The sequence below is a fragment of the Myotis daubentonii genome, chromosome 6 (genome assembly GCF_963259705.1).
Source record: "Myotis daubentonii chromosome 6, mMyoDau2.1, whole genome shotgun sequence".
NCBI classification, from domain to species: Eukaryota; Metazoa; Chordata; class Mammalia; order Chiroptera; family Vespertilionidae; genus Myotis; species Myotis daubentonii.
In genome coordinates this window covers 70,900,268-70,917,365 of record NC_081845.1, presented here as the reverse complement: position 1 = coordinate 70,917,365, position 17,098 = coordinate 70,900,268, and the positions used below count along the sequence as shown (strand labels likewise).

At 35.2% G+C, this 17,098-nt stretch overlaps 1 protein-coding gene and 1 non-coding gene across 2 annotated transcripts in view; one reads left to right on the top strand and one right to left on the bottom strand.

Moving 5' to 3' along the window:
* EYS (eyes shut homolog) overlaps positions 1 to 17,098 on the bottom strand; it is a 1,266,634-nt gene that overhangs the window by 614,981 nt on the left and 634,555 nt on the right.
* Positions 16,297 to 16,403, top strand: LOC132237889 (U6 spliceosomal RNA). The gene has a single exon (XR_009453684.1). It is a non-coding gene; the product is annotated as a U6 spliceosomal RNA (small nuclear RNA).

Below are 17,098 nucleotides of genomic sequence, written 5' to 3'. Positions count from 1 at the left end.
AAATCTAGAAGAGTAGGCATAACTATATGTAGCTTACACTAAAATAGATGGACGACAATCACAAATTAACCCATCTTTTAGATGACATTACACAGTTTTCTTTTTAAACTCTGAATAATCACCCGGATTATGTACTTAATACATAGATAGTCATTTATTTTTGGTCAGAAAATCAGAAGAGATAAAACTCTACTCACTAGGTCCCATCTAATCTGCAGTGCTTGGCATAGCCTGAAAGATCCTTAGAAGTACAGAGCTATACGGAACCCCCGACTCAGAACCTGCATTTTTTAAATTTATCTTTATTGTTGAAAGTATTACAGATATCTCCTTCTTTTTCTCCATGGACCCCATCCACCCTACACCTGTCTCCCTTCCAGGCCTTTACCACACTACTGTCTGTCCATGGGCTATGCATATATGCATATAAATTCTTTAGTTAACAAGATCCCAGTGGTTTGTGTTCATGTTACAGACTGAGAAACACTGGGTTACATGGACACAGACACTAGTGCAGTAAGGCGGGGGGAGAAATGGAGGGGGTGGGATGGAGAGGGGACATCTGTAATACTATCAGCAAAAAAGATAAATATAAAAACAAAGTAATCTCTTATAGGCAAAGAGAGAGAAACGCTGAGCAAGACCTAAATAATTTTATGCAAATTTCATCTGTTATTGGTTAACTTCAGTATAACTAGACAATTATTTTGACACTCTAACTGGCTAATTTGGGGTACAATTAATTGTACGTGCAATTGTGCTCACTCTAAAAAGATCTGGTGGTGAATTTGTGAAAATTCTGTAGTAAATATGGTGGCACCATATTTAAATTAGGTTATATGGAGGTCATAATTAATAATTAAGCAATTCCAAACCTAAACAACCAAATACTTTGTATAATTCATATGAAGACATTCAAAGGTATTAGAGCTCTTTCAGTGTGATACTCGTAAAAATCAATGAGAGGAGTGACATCACCAAGTTGTGACTCAGGTTGTTCCTGACTTTGCTCCCGCTCAGAAGAAGAGCAACTAACGTTCAATCATGAGCTCCAACGACAGAATCCTAAACCACGAAGGTGAGGCTGTACCACAGAGTCCGAGAGAGACGGCTTCCGAAGGGTGATAGAAGTGGCTACATGTTCACTGCACTGCCCCGCCCCGACCCAGGCCAAGCTAGCACAGCATGGAGAGCTCTCCCTTAGTCTCCAGTTCTTCCGCTGCGAAATAAAGAACCTGGAGGGGAACGACGAGACCTCTCCCAGCACTGTGTGTTGCTTTGCAGGAGCCCCTACTCCAATTTTGCACCATGTGGGTTACGGGAGAATATTTGGGACTCAATGACTGGAATCTGTGACAAAAGAAAGGGATGCATACTTTCAGTGATAAGATACTCACTCCTACGGATATAATGTACAATATGACTATAGCTACCACTGCTGTGTGATAAGAGAACTGTTAAGACAGTAAATGCTGTGAGTTCTAGTCACAAGGAGAAAATATGTTTGTTCCTCTTTCTATATTATTTATTTTCATTGTATCTGGATGAGAAGATGGATACAGCAGAACCTATTATGGTGATCATTTCACAATATATGTAAATCAAATCGGCCTTCCAGAATCCTTAGGCTCACACAGTGATGTATGTCAATGATTTCTCAATAAAAGTGAAAAAAAAATCATTTAAATAATTCAAAAATTTTAAGAAATTCAAAATGAATGCTACTTGTTGAAAAATTAAAGTAGCCTTTTTAAGCTACATAGAGGCACCATTAAAATAATATGTTTAAAACACTATTGCTTAGCTACTATGTGAATACTTATATTCTGGCATCTAGTAAGAATATCATAAAAATCATTTAAGGGCACAATTAGGATCTTGGCTATAATATTTAGAAATTAAGAACTTTATTCTATGAAGAACTAGCTAACCAAATTATTCTAGACTCTTTGGCTTCCCCAAATAGGGCATGAGAGGCTGGTTAGCTCTCCTTAAATAAATTCCCACATCTATTTCTCCTGGAGAATGCTGAAATAAAAATAACCATGATGTAGCCTGGACAATATAAGGCTGAAAGTTCATCAGAGTGTCTGGCCTCATGGCTTTTAATTTAGTCTTCTTATTTGAAACCCATTGTGTCTTTACTGTCCATGAAATCTCACCATGATGGCATCTCTCATGAAGTCCTGATATCCCACTGCAAGCTGCTGTACAGGATGACTTTGTGCAATCGATATATCACATAGTTGAGTCTTTTATTCCTTTGCATATTGTTTAAATCATTAATATCATTCTATTTCATTCAACCGATGTTATCAGGTATCTACTATGTACTACACCCTTTTGCTGAGCTCCAAGGCCACCATAGTACCTTTTCTCAAAGAGTTAATAGGAAAATTTAAAAACAAAACAAAGGCTCACAAAATCTTGATTTATAATTTCTTAGAAAACAAAAAAAAATCAGTTTATATTAAAAATTTAAGAATTTAGATAAATATTATACTTATTTCAGTATGGATTAAAAATTTAATTTATCCTGCGTTAAAAAAAAATGGATGTCATATCTGTCTGAAATGTTACATTCTGGTTTTTTGTTAATTTCATATTTTTTTTCTGAATAAATTGCAAGTTGCTCTTTATTAAATATTCTGCATGAGGACAATAGGACTCATATACACTTAATCTATGATGAGATAGTACTTTACCTTACACTACCTCACTAATAGTTTACTATTTGAATGTCAATGAAACAAGCTATGTTATCTCTCTATTGAAAGAAAATGTTTTCCTTTGTGTACAAGGAAGAGACATGGATTCTATGGGAACAGACCTAGGTTCAAATCCTGAATCAGATAATGACTAGGTGTGTAATTCTAAAAAAGTCACAGTTGCATTTGTTGGCAGTAATCCTTAAGTAAATGGTGGCTATCATCATCACCAATGATATAAATAATATTTTCTTCCCTAAGTTTATATCAAAATGCAGATACAGTAAGAATGAGCACTTCAGTTATTTTCTAAAGCAGTGCAGGTGGGTGTATCTCAGTCACTATACATTTTAGCTCATATTTAACAACTGAATTTAATATTTAAAGTGTTTATATGTGCATTATTTATGCTCTACATTAGTCCACTCTTGACTTAATCTAAATGAAATTATATAAAAAGGAAAATTTAAAGCCATGTATAAAAAATATAGTGGAATTACAAAACAATTTGTGGGGTAAAACATTTGATTGTAATATTGCAGGTACCAAAATGAAAATTATTTGTTTTGATAGAACCCTTATTTTTTGAAGCTATGACCCCCCAAAAAAAATCTCCACTATAAACCCAATAGCAAAACTCTGAACATTCCTCAATAGCTTATCTGAGAGCTAAAATAGTAAAATAAATCTTATAGTCAATATATTTGATTCAATAATTAATATTAGTCTGTTAATTTGACATTTTCTAAACATAAGTGTAATTCAATATATTGAGAATGGCTTGTCACTCATTTATCAATTTAATCATTTAATATACAGTAAACAAATAGCTTTGAAGACATTCTATGCTTGAAGCATTGTACACCATATTGCAGAAGCAAATATATATATATATATATATATATATATATATATATATATATATATATATATATGATTTGGCACTCTTTATCAAGAAATTTACTGTCAAGTGAAAGGAGAAGCAAATAAGAAATCAATATAATGCAATATAGTAAGTGCATTTTGGGGGGTAAGGAGATAATAACACATTAGCACAATTCAAGGACACAAAAAATGGGAGATATAGAAGGAACTGTCTGAAGAGTGATATGTAAAATGAATTGCAGGTGATTCTGTCAATTATTTCTGAAAATATAATTTTGTTAATGATTGCTTAGAAAAAGTGAAATATGTAAGAACTTTGCATGAAAAACTATAATTTACACAAAATATATCCCAAATAGCAATCTATATATACATACAGGGAATATGCTAATTAGCCGAGCATCAGGACCGCTCAGGAGGTGGCTGCATCATGATCCCCTACCCCAGCGGCCGTGGGGAGGCTAGGGCTGGGGGCCGGCTGGAGCAGGGACACAACACACAGGAGCACCTGCCCTTACCCCAGCAGACACAACGCTTCGGCCAGCCAGCACTACGTGGGTCAGGAGCCGTTCCTGGCCCCCCACGGGGTGCTTCTTCACACGGCTGGAGGCGGGGCACCTCCTCGCATGATTGCAATCTTTCACTGGGCCTATAGTCTTATCTAATAATAGACAAACATGGTAATTAACCATACCTCCGCTACACTTCCCATTGGCTAGTCAGGATATGCAAATTAACTGTCAACAAAGATGGCGGCCGGCAGCCATACAGCTGAAGCAAAAATGAGGCTTGCTTGCTCCAGTGATGGAGGAAGCCAAGGTCCCCTGTCTGCCGCAGCAGCTCTGAGCTCCAGTCTAAGCAACAATGTTGCAATTATAGAAGCTAAACAAATCCAGATACCCGCTTTCAGCCGGCATTGGGCTCAGAGCTTAAAGCGCCAGTGATGGCAACAGAGTTTCAATTATAGAAGCTAAACAAACCCAGATACCTGCTTTCAGCCAGCCACGGTCTCAGAGCTGGAGCCAGCTCTCAGATCCAATGACAGCTATAGAAGGTAAATAAATCCCAGTATATAAAAAAAAGAGGCTGGGAGCTTCAGTCACCCATCAGCCTGAAAATGGCCCTCAGCCCCTCACCCAGACTGGCCAGGCACCCAAGCGGGACCCCCACCCTGATCCGGATCACCCTTCAGGGCAAACCAGCCAGCCCCCACCCGTGCACCAGGCCTCTATCCTATATAGTAAAAGGGTAATATGCAAATTGACCCTAATAGCAGAAAGACTGGGAATGACTAGTCACTATGACACACACTGACCACCAGGGGGCAGACACTCAATGCAGGAGCTGCCCCCTGGTGGTCAGTGTGCTCTCACAGAGGGGAGCTCTGCTCAGCCACAAGCCAGGCTGATGGCTGCCCCTACAGTGGTGGTGGTGGGAGCCTCTCCTGCCTCCTCAGTAGTGCTAAGGATGTCCGACTGCAGCTTAGGCCTGCTCCCCGCTGGTAAGTGGACATCCCCCGAGGGCTGCCGGGCAGCCAGAGGAATGTCTGATTGCAATCTTAGGCCCAATCCCCTGGGAAGCAGGCCTAAGCCAGCAGGTGGTCATCCCCGGAGGGGTCCCAGACTGCGAGAGGGCACAGGCCGGGCTGAGGGTCCCCCTACCACCGACTGCACAAATTTTTGTGCCCTGGGCCTCTAGTATGAAATAAAAGACTAATTTTCTCTTCCAGACGTAATAGAGTAACAAAATAAAATTTAAGTTTAATTTCTAAACAACTGGGAACAGAACAGCACATATGAAGTGAGTCTTCAGACATTTAACAATAAGCTACACATGACAGTGAACCTCTTGATTTTTCCATCGCACTATCTGAAAAGTGTCTCTGGACTCTAACACAGACTATGGGAGGATAAACTGACTGGTATTCTCCATGAATTGAGGAGACAGAATAAAAAGAAATTCAGGAAGGTCAAGAAAGCTAGAGTTAGCTGGGCACAGTACCAGAGAGAAGAGAGTCACACAGAAAGCTCCAGAGATCTATGGGGTTGTCCTCAAGTTTTCAAATGAGTACTAATCATCCTAATTATGTGAGCAAAGTATGAGGTTGGGAAAGAGCAACCAGAAAACAGCAGTTGAACAAAGATCTGATTAAGGTTGTAAAACAGATTGCTCAGAAAAATGTGTGTAGAGGGAAGGAAGACATTATTTCCCTCATGCCTGAGGACTAACAAAGGTAGTTCAACTGAAGGAGGATGAACCTGCAAAAGAGAACAAGAAGTAGCATTCAGAGAGAGGGGACGAATTAGTGAACACAGTGCCAAGATCTTCCCCTTGTCAAAGTCCAATAGTTTTAAACATAGCTTCCAATATTTTTAAGTGTCTACAGCATTTGAACAAATATGAATAAAAACAAGAACCTCTCCCTACATCAGCACAAAAATTGTCCACTGACATAGGAATGGCAAGATGATTTCATCACAATAGACAATTCAATGCAGAAATTGTTTGACACCGATTCCCATTCACTCTGTGGGGACACTGTGGGGGAATACAGACAAGAGAAGGAACGCTGAATAAATTATGTAAATATTATAGAAGATTATATATAGTGATAGATAGCTCTAAAAAAATATGATCCTCACTGGGACCCAAAGGCCAGAAACACTAAGATGGCTCCTAGGAGAAATGAAGTTGTGACAGAACCCTTTGAAACAAAAATTAAACTTCAGCAGGATTTGGGGATGAAAGGCATTTTAAATTCAGAAGGCAGCTTCGGTAAAGCCTCCAGTATGATGCTAAGGAAAATAACTCCAGCATGAGAGAAAAAGCCTTTCTTCTGGGAATATACAGACAACTATTACTTGATATTCTTCAAGAGAAACTGAAAGTTTTGGGGAAATGTACAGAGAAATCTACAAAGTAGAAGGATCAGAAATAGCAATGGATGAGAAAAATCGATGTTTAAAAATGATAAAAGAAAGCAAAAGGAACGGCATAAATAATCAGCACACCATTATATATGAAGTTCCCTCTTTCATAAATTGTTATTTATATACTGTTTTAAATTACATCCCATTTCTGTAAAAACTCACTTAGTTTTGCATATTTTATTATAGGAAAAAGTGATTTAAAAGTACCATGCATCACCCTAGCGCCAGAGAAATCATTTAAATAGTCACACAATGTTTATTAATTTATATCATAGTATTTCTCATTATTTAGAAGATTATTTGTCTAAAATGCATTATGTACATGAATAAGATAGACTTCATATTTGAGCATATATTTTTAACCAGATTGAGTATTTGTATTGAAAGTAATAACCTTTGGGAGATAATTTAGCACTATGTTTGAAATTGGTATCAAAGACAAAGTGTAAGAACATTTATGGATTAAAAATGATGTGACTAGCTTTGAGTTATATACTTGAGGTTAAAGAAATAAATAAAAATGTTGCTTCATTGTTCAAATATATTACAAACTACCTATTACAAAAGAATTCCAGCTGACTTGATATCAATTATTTTAAACTGAAAATAAAAGATCATGTACAGACTATTTTCAGTATAAATGCACACAGTCATGTGGCATTCCTTGGGTCTCCAGCTCAATATACTCAGTTGCTATAGAAACCATTTCTAAGGAAACAGGAGAAAGAAGTATGAGTATTTCTATTGCTGGCTGTGTGCCTGAAAGAAATGAATAGTAAACAATTAGTAATACTTCTCTTGCATATAGGTGCTTATCAATTAAACAAATGAACTGAAGAATATATACAGTTTCATGCTCATAGTTTATCTATATCTATATATATATATATATATATATATATATATATATATATATATGAATGAAATAATTTTTAATGTTACACACTAACAATGTAACAATGAATGGATAACCATACAAACGATGCACTGGAAAAAAGAACATTTGTCACCTCTCCAAAATTAAGTCAGTTGAAATCACCAATTGTAAAGAGGCTAAATGTAACTATTTTGTAACATAGGGAAAAATCATAGAAACTTGTAATCAGAGAAAATCTAACTCACTTCTTCACTTGTCAGAAGAAGAAGCTGATGTTAGTGACTTGCACATAAGAAATGACCTGCACATAATCTGAAAGTAATTTAAGAAGATCCAGGATATCTAGCAGAATTCAAGTTCCCAAACCCAAATCCTATTTCTTCCAGCACAAAGTTTACCTCAAAAATGTGTTTTCAGAAACAATAAAATGAATCAACTTTACACTGAATATTTACCCCTGTGTTCAATATAATCCTGGGCTTTTAATAATCAGGCTCAGTTTGCCCTATTCTGGAAACTGCTATTGGGTCAAAGTCACTGCCACTGATCTTTCAATTTTATTTTATTTATTTTTCCCTTATTACTCTTTTTTCACATATAAATACTTGTATGCCTATCTCAGTCTGAACACTGAGAACTCACTTTTGCCTGCACCCATTTACCCAGATGAGATCAAGGAAAGTGGGATACTGTCCATGGTTTATCAACTGGGAATCTACCTGTGGCTGTCTTCTGGTTTCTGTCTGTCCCGCTGTGCTGACATAACAGTTCTCTGGATTCTCCTGTGTTGTAGGCATAATACTAAAAAGACCCTTTCAATGACCTTCATCCTGATTAATCTTCTCCCTTTGAGTGTGAGTGAATTCTCTGTGAATGTGACATCATTCTGGTCATTACATTATTATGATAAAAGGAGATTATGTGGGTGGACCTAATATATTCAAAGGAGCCCTTAAAAGCAGAGGTCCCCACCCTGTATCCTCCTTTCTTATGGAAACCTATTATCTTTCCTGCTAAGACTCTCATGCTTCTTCAGCCTCCTTACCCCCATTTGTTTCATACCAAGGAAAGCAGATATTTAAAAAATCCTAAGGAGCTTAAATCAATTTCAAAGGCAATTTTTTAAAAATCGACATCAAAATGTCTTTGAGAAAATTTGCTTTGAATGAAATTGAAATTAATCATGTATGATGAGAGTAAATTTTAAAGTGAGGACACTGCTCACCATTAAATCCAGATCTGCTTTTTTAGAAAGTCTATAAGCGCTAAGATATAAACTCTTCCAAGAAATGAATGAGAAGCATTATTGAATCATGGATTAGCTCATTTGATGTGTTAATGGGTAAGCATTTTCTTTTTAATTGATAGAAATAAGTGGAAAGCTTCATATAGAAATGTATTAAAAGATAAATGATTTAAATGGTTCTCTCTTTATGAGAAAGATTCATATAAAGAACATGAAGAATCATTTTTCAATATTGAGACAATGCATGTGTTTTTATTAGCAAAACTATTAAAACTGAATTATTTTTTACCAAAATTAAACATATATAGTACATTGAGAAGCTTTCATTTGCCCACATCCCTAGTCATGTATAAATTAAAAACAACTATTCTCTAAAAACTTGTAGTATTTTTGGACTACTGGCTCTTTCCCAGAATTGTTTTGCATATTAAAGTGTAATCTTATGTATTTTATCTTTAAATCTTTAAAATTACCTCTCAAAAATCTGGGCACACAAATATTTACAATTTAAAAGTTGAGGTAGGTCCTGATATTGTTTAGATAGTAAAATGAATAAAATAGTACTAAAATGAGCTTAATTTCTTACTTAGTCAATTAATATGTAATCTCTCAATAAGTTAACTTTTGAAATGAACTAAACAGAGACAATGGATTAACTTTGATTTCTATCACAAGAAATAAAGACAATTACAGCCAAATTTTAAAATACATATAAAATTAAGTTTTGCATAGAGATAATAATTTAAGAAAGATCCTTATCATTTATAGTGTGGGATTTACATATGTTTAAAAATGAAAGAAATATTTTGGTGATGAATTATTCATGAGGATAATTTTGAAATAATTTCTTATTTTGCTTCTCTTATCTCATAGAGAGAAGGTATAAGATTAGTCAATTAAATAACTGTCACTCCAAAGGTAGTACCCGCTTCTTTATTTAATGGTACTTTTCTAATAAATACTAGAAAAATGCTTTTTCTAATTTATGACAGATTCATTGATCAGCTGCCTCCTGAACACCCCTTACTGGGGATTGAACTCAAACCGGGCAGGTACCCTGACTAGGAATTGAACCAAGACCTCCTGGTTCATAGGTAGACACTCAAGCAATGAGCCACACTGACCAGGAGATATTTCCTATTTTATAGTGAGAAATGTGAAGTATTCCTAAGATCACACAATTACTAACTAGAATTGGAACCAGATAGTTTGACCATAGAGCCCAAATTCTAAAACCCTTATACTATAGTAGTAAGGACCCTGTAGAGAACAATACACTAAGTTCTATATGGCATAATAAAAGAGTACAGGTCCTTTACATAACAATTTCAGTTTCTAATTTATTTCTGTGGAATCAAAATTGACATTATTCATATCTTATGCTTTTAAAGTAAAATAAATATCAAATTGGAGGTAATTCCTGTGGGGTTAATAAATACAAGAATACAACTTGTCAGTTGGTGAAAAAATATGTAATTTTTATAGATCCTATTGGTTTAAAAGAAGACTTTTTCAAATATAAACTATAATACTTACATACCTTCAGGTATAAATATTATATACAAAACAAAATGTTATTCTTTATTGCTTTCAGCTGTCAAATTGATAAAAGGCAACTTTATTTTATTTTTTCCCATTACACAAAGCTTGTTAGAGAGCTGTAAAGAGTGACAGTGGCACTGGTATTGAAAAAAGAGATAGATAAGCCACTAGAGGAAATAAAAATGTATCCATAGTCTAAGTAAGATGTTAAGCTACTTACAAAATTTCACCCAAAATAAGAGCATAGATTGAAAATTAAATAGAAAAAAAAATAGTACATGGTTATAATATTAAATCAAGAGTTGTGTTTATGGTCTAAAGTTCCCAAATTATATTTAGAATCTCTCCATTTGCAATTATATACTGGATCATAATGTCTTATTTTCCAGCATTAAATCACTCTTTAAAAAGTAAAATATGGATGTTTCAGAGGAGAAGATAAAGAGCAGAGAAATATAATAGGAATATAGGAATTAATATGTTTTTTACACTGCAGGATCCTGTAATTCAAAGCTGAGAGTTTAGGTGTTAGACATTGTCTACCATCAAATTGTGTATTTAGGATGAGGAGTGAGGCTCTCAGGAAGGAAGAGACAGCCTCATATGGAATGTAGGGAGCTCAGGGAAAGTGGTAAGGACTGCCTCAGAGCATTAGCTCTTGAATCTTCTGGAACTAATGATAAAAATATAAAAGTATTAATATGAATTAAAGGGACCTAGTAAAGGGTTAGAAACCTCTGCCAAAGCGTTCCAAGGATTTAGAACCATGTGATGTGCAAGACAATGGCTTTATTCAGAAATCAAGTATCAGAATAGGGTACATTAGTCAACAACAAGTGAACAAGTCAAAGGTAGAATATATATCAAAAAAATCCTGGGAAAGCATCAAGCTTAGATTTCAAGTACTCATAGCTTAAGGACCAGATAGGTATTAATTGTGGTTGGGGAAGGAGCCAGGAAACTTAGAGAGCTTGTAGAGTTAGATTAAAAAAAAAACTAAAAGTTTAAGGAGAGGCTAACATTTAGGTGGCAAGGGACTGCAATTATCTATAATAATAAAAGTGTAATATGCAAATTGACCATACAGCTGAACAGCAGAACGACTGTCTGGATGACCTTCTGGATAACCTTATGGATGAAGTCGCAGTGGCTGCGAGGGGTGAGGCAGCCGGGGATGCAAAGACCTACTCTTGCATGAATTTCATGCACCAGGCCTCTAGTATATTCATAAAATCCTAAAAAGTGACTCCACAAAATTAGTGATAGTCCTATTTTTCAGATGATTCACAGCGGCTCTTCAGATAACTTTTCTAAAACCAAAAAAAACTAGTAATGGGAATGCTATGATTTGTTCATCTTCCAAGCTTCTGCCATTTACCTAACAATGCAGTTGTAGAACTCAGAGTTTTTTAAAATCTAGACAAATAGCTTGGGAAATGAATAAGGATTCTGCACAAATTTTTTGTCTTTAGTGTGCCTTTACAGGAAGATGGTGAGATACACGGGAAGACTATCATATGACAACAGCAGGCAGAACTTGGAGTGATGTAGCTGCAAGCCAAGGAACACCCAAGATTGACAGCCAGCACACGGAACTAAGAAAAAGCAAGAAAGAATTCCCCTCTATAGGCTTCACAGTAGGGCTCTATAAACAACTTGTTTTCTGACTTTTAGGTTCTAGAAATATGAGACAATAAATTGCTGTTACTTTAAGCCACCCAGTTTGTGCTACTTTGTTATGGCAGCCCTAGGAAACTAATATATTTCATCAAAATATATTCATAATTTCAGCCTCTGTATCACAGTTACAAAATTTCAGCATCAATGTTATCAAATCTCATCAGCATCTGTCGTCTTTTTAAATATTTCTAACTCTAGCATCTTCACTCTCAATAGTCATATTACATCATTAGTTCTCTCCACTCCATTTGACTTCCTGTTTTATCAAACACACAGCACATATCTAACAGATATACAAACACATACACGGAGTATACTAATTATACTGTCACACCATCAGGGCACAGATAGCTTGAATTATTAAATATTGTGATTAGTAGAGAGTTCCTCCATATAACACAAAGTCACAAATAAATTTGCAAGAATAAGTATAGATTAACATATATTTCATGTTGATCATGACTAGTTAATTCATGGCAGATGCAGAAGTTAGAGGGTCTTTCACAGGGGCATAATCAGGATTGTCATTATAAACTTATCAGACTTTTGCATTGTAACATCTATTATTAGATACAGTTTTATAGCTGATAAAATGCCAGATAAATGTATTATAGCATGTCTGGAAAAAATTGGTTTGCATAATTTTCCCTTATTTGTCTTCATAGAGTGGCTTAAGATACTTTTCTCTGCTTAATAAAACAAGTTACCAAAAAATAAATGAAAATAATCCAATGTATCATCAAATTCTGTTGGCTTGCCCTTCACACTATATCCAGAATTTGATCATTTCTCAAGACTTTACTGCTGATAGCTGGACTGAGCCATGGTCATTTCTCACCTGGACTGGGGCATCTGAGTCCTAACTGTTCTCCCTGCATATTTGCTGGCCCCAGTCCCACCCACTAATCAATTCTCAATAATGCAGCCAGAGTGATCACCCAGATTATGTCATTTCTCTGCCCAAACCCCTGGAATAATTGTGTTTCACTCAGAATAAAAGACACACTTAAAATGGCTTAAGGTTCTTAGGATGTGATTTTGTTTGCTCTACCCTATTATCAATTTGACTTCATCCTCTAAAAGTCTCTCTCATTTACCTGATCCACCACCATGGTTCCCCTGATGTTCTCAGAAAATGTCAAGTGCACACCTGCTTTAACACAGCATTGACCATTTACTCTTTATGGGACAGTCTTCTCCTTATATTTACACAGCTCTCATCTCCTTCAAGATGGCTAACTCAAAGAGATCAAACCTGATCATACTATTGTTTCTCACCCCTCAACCCAGACCTTGTGACACCCAGCCCTCTCCTATTCTACTCTATTTTTTCTTTTATCCATATAGGCTACCACATCATATATATGTATTTATATTATATATGCAAATGTTTTATATACATATATAATATAGAGGATAAATATACTGTAGAATAGAAAATAAAAATATTATATATTAACAAGAGGCCTGATGCACGAAATTCGTGCAAGCGTAGGCTTTCCTTCCCTTGGCTGCCAGCACCGGCTTCCCTCTGGCACCTGGGACCTGGGCTTCCCTCTGGCGACCAGCAGGCATCCTGGACCGGGGCTTCCCTCACAGCCCTGGCTTCATCCAGAAGGTCATCTGGAAGGACGTCCGGTCTAATTAGCATATTATGCTTTTATTATAGATATACATGCCTACATATACACTCTCTACATATATTAGAACTATACTATGAAGACTTTGTTACATATAACAGGTTATATAGAAATATAGGTTTATTAAGCTTAGTGTTTGCAATCTGTCTCTTTCCACTAGGAAATAAGCTCTAAGAGGGCAGGAAGCATCTGTTTTGTTTAGCAGTGAATCACACACACCATAATTAGAGACCACGACCTGGTGCATCCTCAATAAAATGTGTTGCTAACTGAAACATGGTTACTAAGAAAGAACATATGTTATGCTAATCTTAGATGATAACACTGTCAAGCAGTTTGAGTAATATCTTAATTATTGACATTAAATAGCATCTCAAAATATTGTTGATGGACATTCATAAAAGTGACAACTAGTCATACTGAACTACTGCTGCAAGTATAAATAGACTTGAGAGGCAACTGAAATATCTTTTTATCAACTTACTATCTACAGAAGCAAAAGAACTGAAAAATAAAAAAAAACTATGTTGGTGCATAGACAAGTCATTGTCCATATTAAAATAATTAGACATGTGGGCCCTGCTCAGGGGCCAAGGACCACGGACTTCAGGCTTTAATATGTCCATGTAGAAATAAAAAAAATATTAACTGATATTTTTTATGATTATTTAATACTTATTTTTGAAACTAGTTAGTCCTCATAGAATTTATTTTGATGTAGAGAGTATTAATTCTCAAAATAACAATGCATCAACATAATTTAGTAAATACTAAAACATTTCCCTATAATTCAAATCCTTTTTTGATGTGTTTTATATCTATCATGTATATCTGGATTTTTATACTATTTCCTTTTATATGCATCTCCTGTAATAATAACATACCATTTTATTACAATTTATTTTAATATATTACATAAACATACAAGCTCCTTTATTACCATCTCTATTCACTATTCCCTGTTATTCTCTTGCACTTTAAAATGACTTAAGTTCTAAATATTATTCCATTTTAACTCGTTTGAAATTGCTTTATACTTTTCAGATATAGTGTTTATGTAGTATTAAGACCCTAAAAGTCTGAGACCTCAAATAAGGACATCATAACTCCATTAATATAATTTTATTGCTATTTAGTGAACTTTACCTTTCAAACTCTGCTCCGTATAGTTTTAAGCAGTAGTTTGTGTTTTGTTTCTGTTAATTAATGAAATTTCTCATTAGATTTACAAAATGGTCTGTAAGAAATATGTGCACATGTGTATATAAGGCATTTTGACTTTATGAATTTAATGACACTGCCTCTTCTGTTTCAACTTTAAGAATGGCATTGAATTTTGTTGTGATCTATTTATATTTTTTTTGTGTTTGGAAAATATAAATACTAGAAAATATGAAGATAATATAAATCCTTATGATAAAAATAAAAGAAAAAATACTTTCAGTAAACTATAAATTGTCAATGTCTTTTTACTTAATGATGTGGTAAATTTTATCATCAAATGTCTTAATTTGACTCATCTTTTAATTCCTGGATAAAATAATCCTTTGTTATTTACTAGAATTTTATGAATATGAATGGGATAAATGAAACCATTTTTTTATTTTGTGCAATTTTTGTTATCCATTACTAATTGAGAATATTTGGGGCAGAAAGCCCTGGTTGCTCTCTGTTATATTCTTCCCAAACAGTTAGTAGAAAAAAAGAGTCATATCATTATAAGAAAACAATATTTTTTTTCCTCTTAAACTTCATTTACTTCATGAGTTAAACCAAACCACAAAGGCTGGTTTGGTTTAGAGGATGTCTGAGAAAGATAATTTTGATCCAATTAACCAGCACTTCTACAGTTTAAAATTATGCAAAACTTTAAGAAACATATTGATGGAGGTAACTCCATGATGCCTCACTTTGGAGTGTCATTATTTCTTCTCAGCAACCCAGTGCAGCCTGAGGAATCCACTAGAGCAAGGGAGCTCAGAATTATGGGCTTTCTACCTTTTATAATATTTTAGTATGAAAGTAGCATGTAGGGAGGAAATAATAGTACCCAATGGTCCACTTAAGAAGCCTACAAAGAAATTCTTCCTTTATCAGTTATACATTTGTTCTATATTTTGCCAGTGTCATGCAACCTAATCAAGATTTTAGCATTATAGACCATTCTACTGTGGCCTACCCCACATTTCTTTTACATGAAGAGATTAGACCAGATGTGTTTTTAAAGATTAGTTCCAGCTACTGAATGGAACACCAGTAGAATACTAGAAGACTAAAAGAAAGTAAGGGAGGGTGTATATCTCCTGATCTTCTCCTGGTTGGTTTGCCTTAGGAAATAAGCTCTAAGAGGGCAGGAAGCATCTGTTTTGTTTAGCAGTGTATCACACACAAGCTCTTCCTAAAAGCCATGGCTTCTGTAGTCTGGCAGATTTTCTCCTTAGGTTCTGGATTTTGGTAATTGCTCTTTACTTTGTCCCTCTAGGCGTTGGGGTAGTAATGACATTCTGCTGTTACTAGTCTCTCCAGAATCATACAGTCTCTCACTGTTTTCCTTAAATTATACCCATATCTTTGTAAATAATTTCTTTATTAAACTCTTCCCAAATGTTCAATTAGAGTGTGCTATCTATTCCTTGATTTGGCCTTGGACAGCACAGTGGGTGAGCATACTGGAAAGTGTCAACATGTGCCTTGTAAATGATTATCATATCTCAAATAATTAGGAAAGTGAAACTGGGAGGAAATGGGGAGAACTGAAGGAGGTCACAATCATCAAAGCATATTTGCAGTGCTCGCTTCAGCAGCACATATACTAAAATTGGAACGATACAGAGAAGATTAGCATGGCCCCTGCGCAAGGATGACATGCAAATTCGTGAAGCGTTCCATATTTAAAAAAAAAAAAAAAAGAAAAAGCATATTTGCAGTTGGAGTTAGGGGATGAGAAAAATGGAACGTGACAATTTTGTTCATAAAGAGCAAGCCTAGAATTTGATTTCCTGGAAATAAAGAATTTGTATCCTGTATTCCTAAGGGGCTAATTGTATTAGAGTAGAAGGTATACTCAGCTGCATCTACTTATAGAGAACCTTATATGTGACACAAGTGATGTATAAGGTATTGCGGATGTGTCATACTAGTTATACAAAAAGCTTTCTTCTTTTAAAAGTACAAGAATACCTCTTTAAATTTTCAATTTAACAAATTATGAAAGTTTTAGAAATTTTGTAAAGAGAGGTGTGTGGGGAGGACTGGATGAAGGAAGATGAAGGGATTAGCTAACCCAAAGACATAGACAACAATGTGCTGTCAGCCAGAGGGAAGGGTGGGGCAAGGGCTGAGTGGAGGTGGGCAAAGGGGGGGCAGGAATGGGGACATTTGTAATAGTGTCAACAATAAAAATAAAATAAAATAAAAATCAAAATGATGCTTGTATAAAATAAAAGTGATGAACATAAAAAAAAATCATATACTAAATACTAGCATATCAAATATAATTTGGTCTTTCATATTACTGAGATGCCAAACATAAATTACACACCTAAACACTTATATGTGTTTCCTCTAAAGCATAGACTCACAAAATCAAT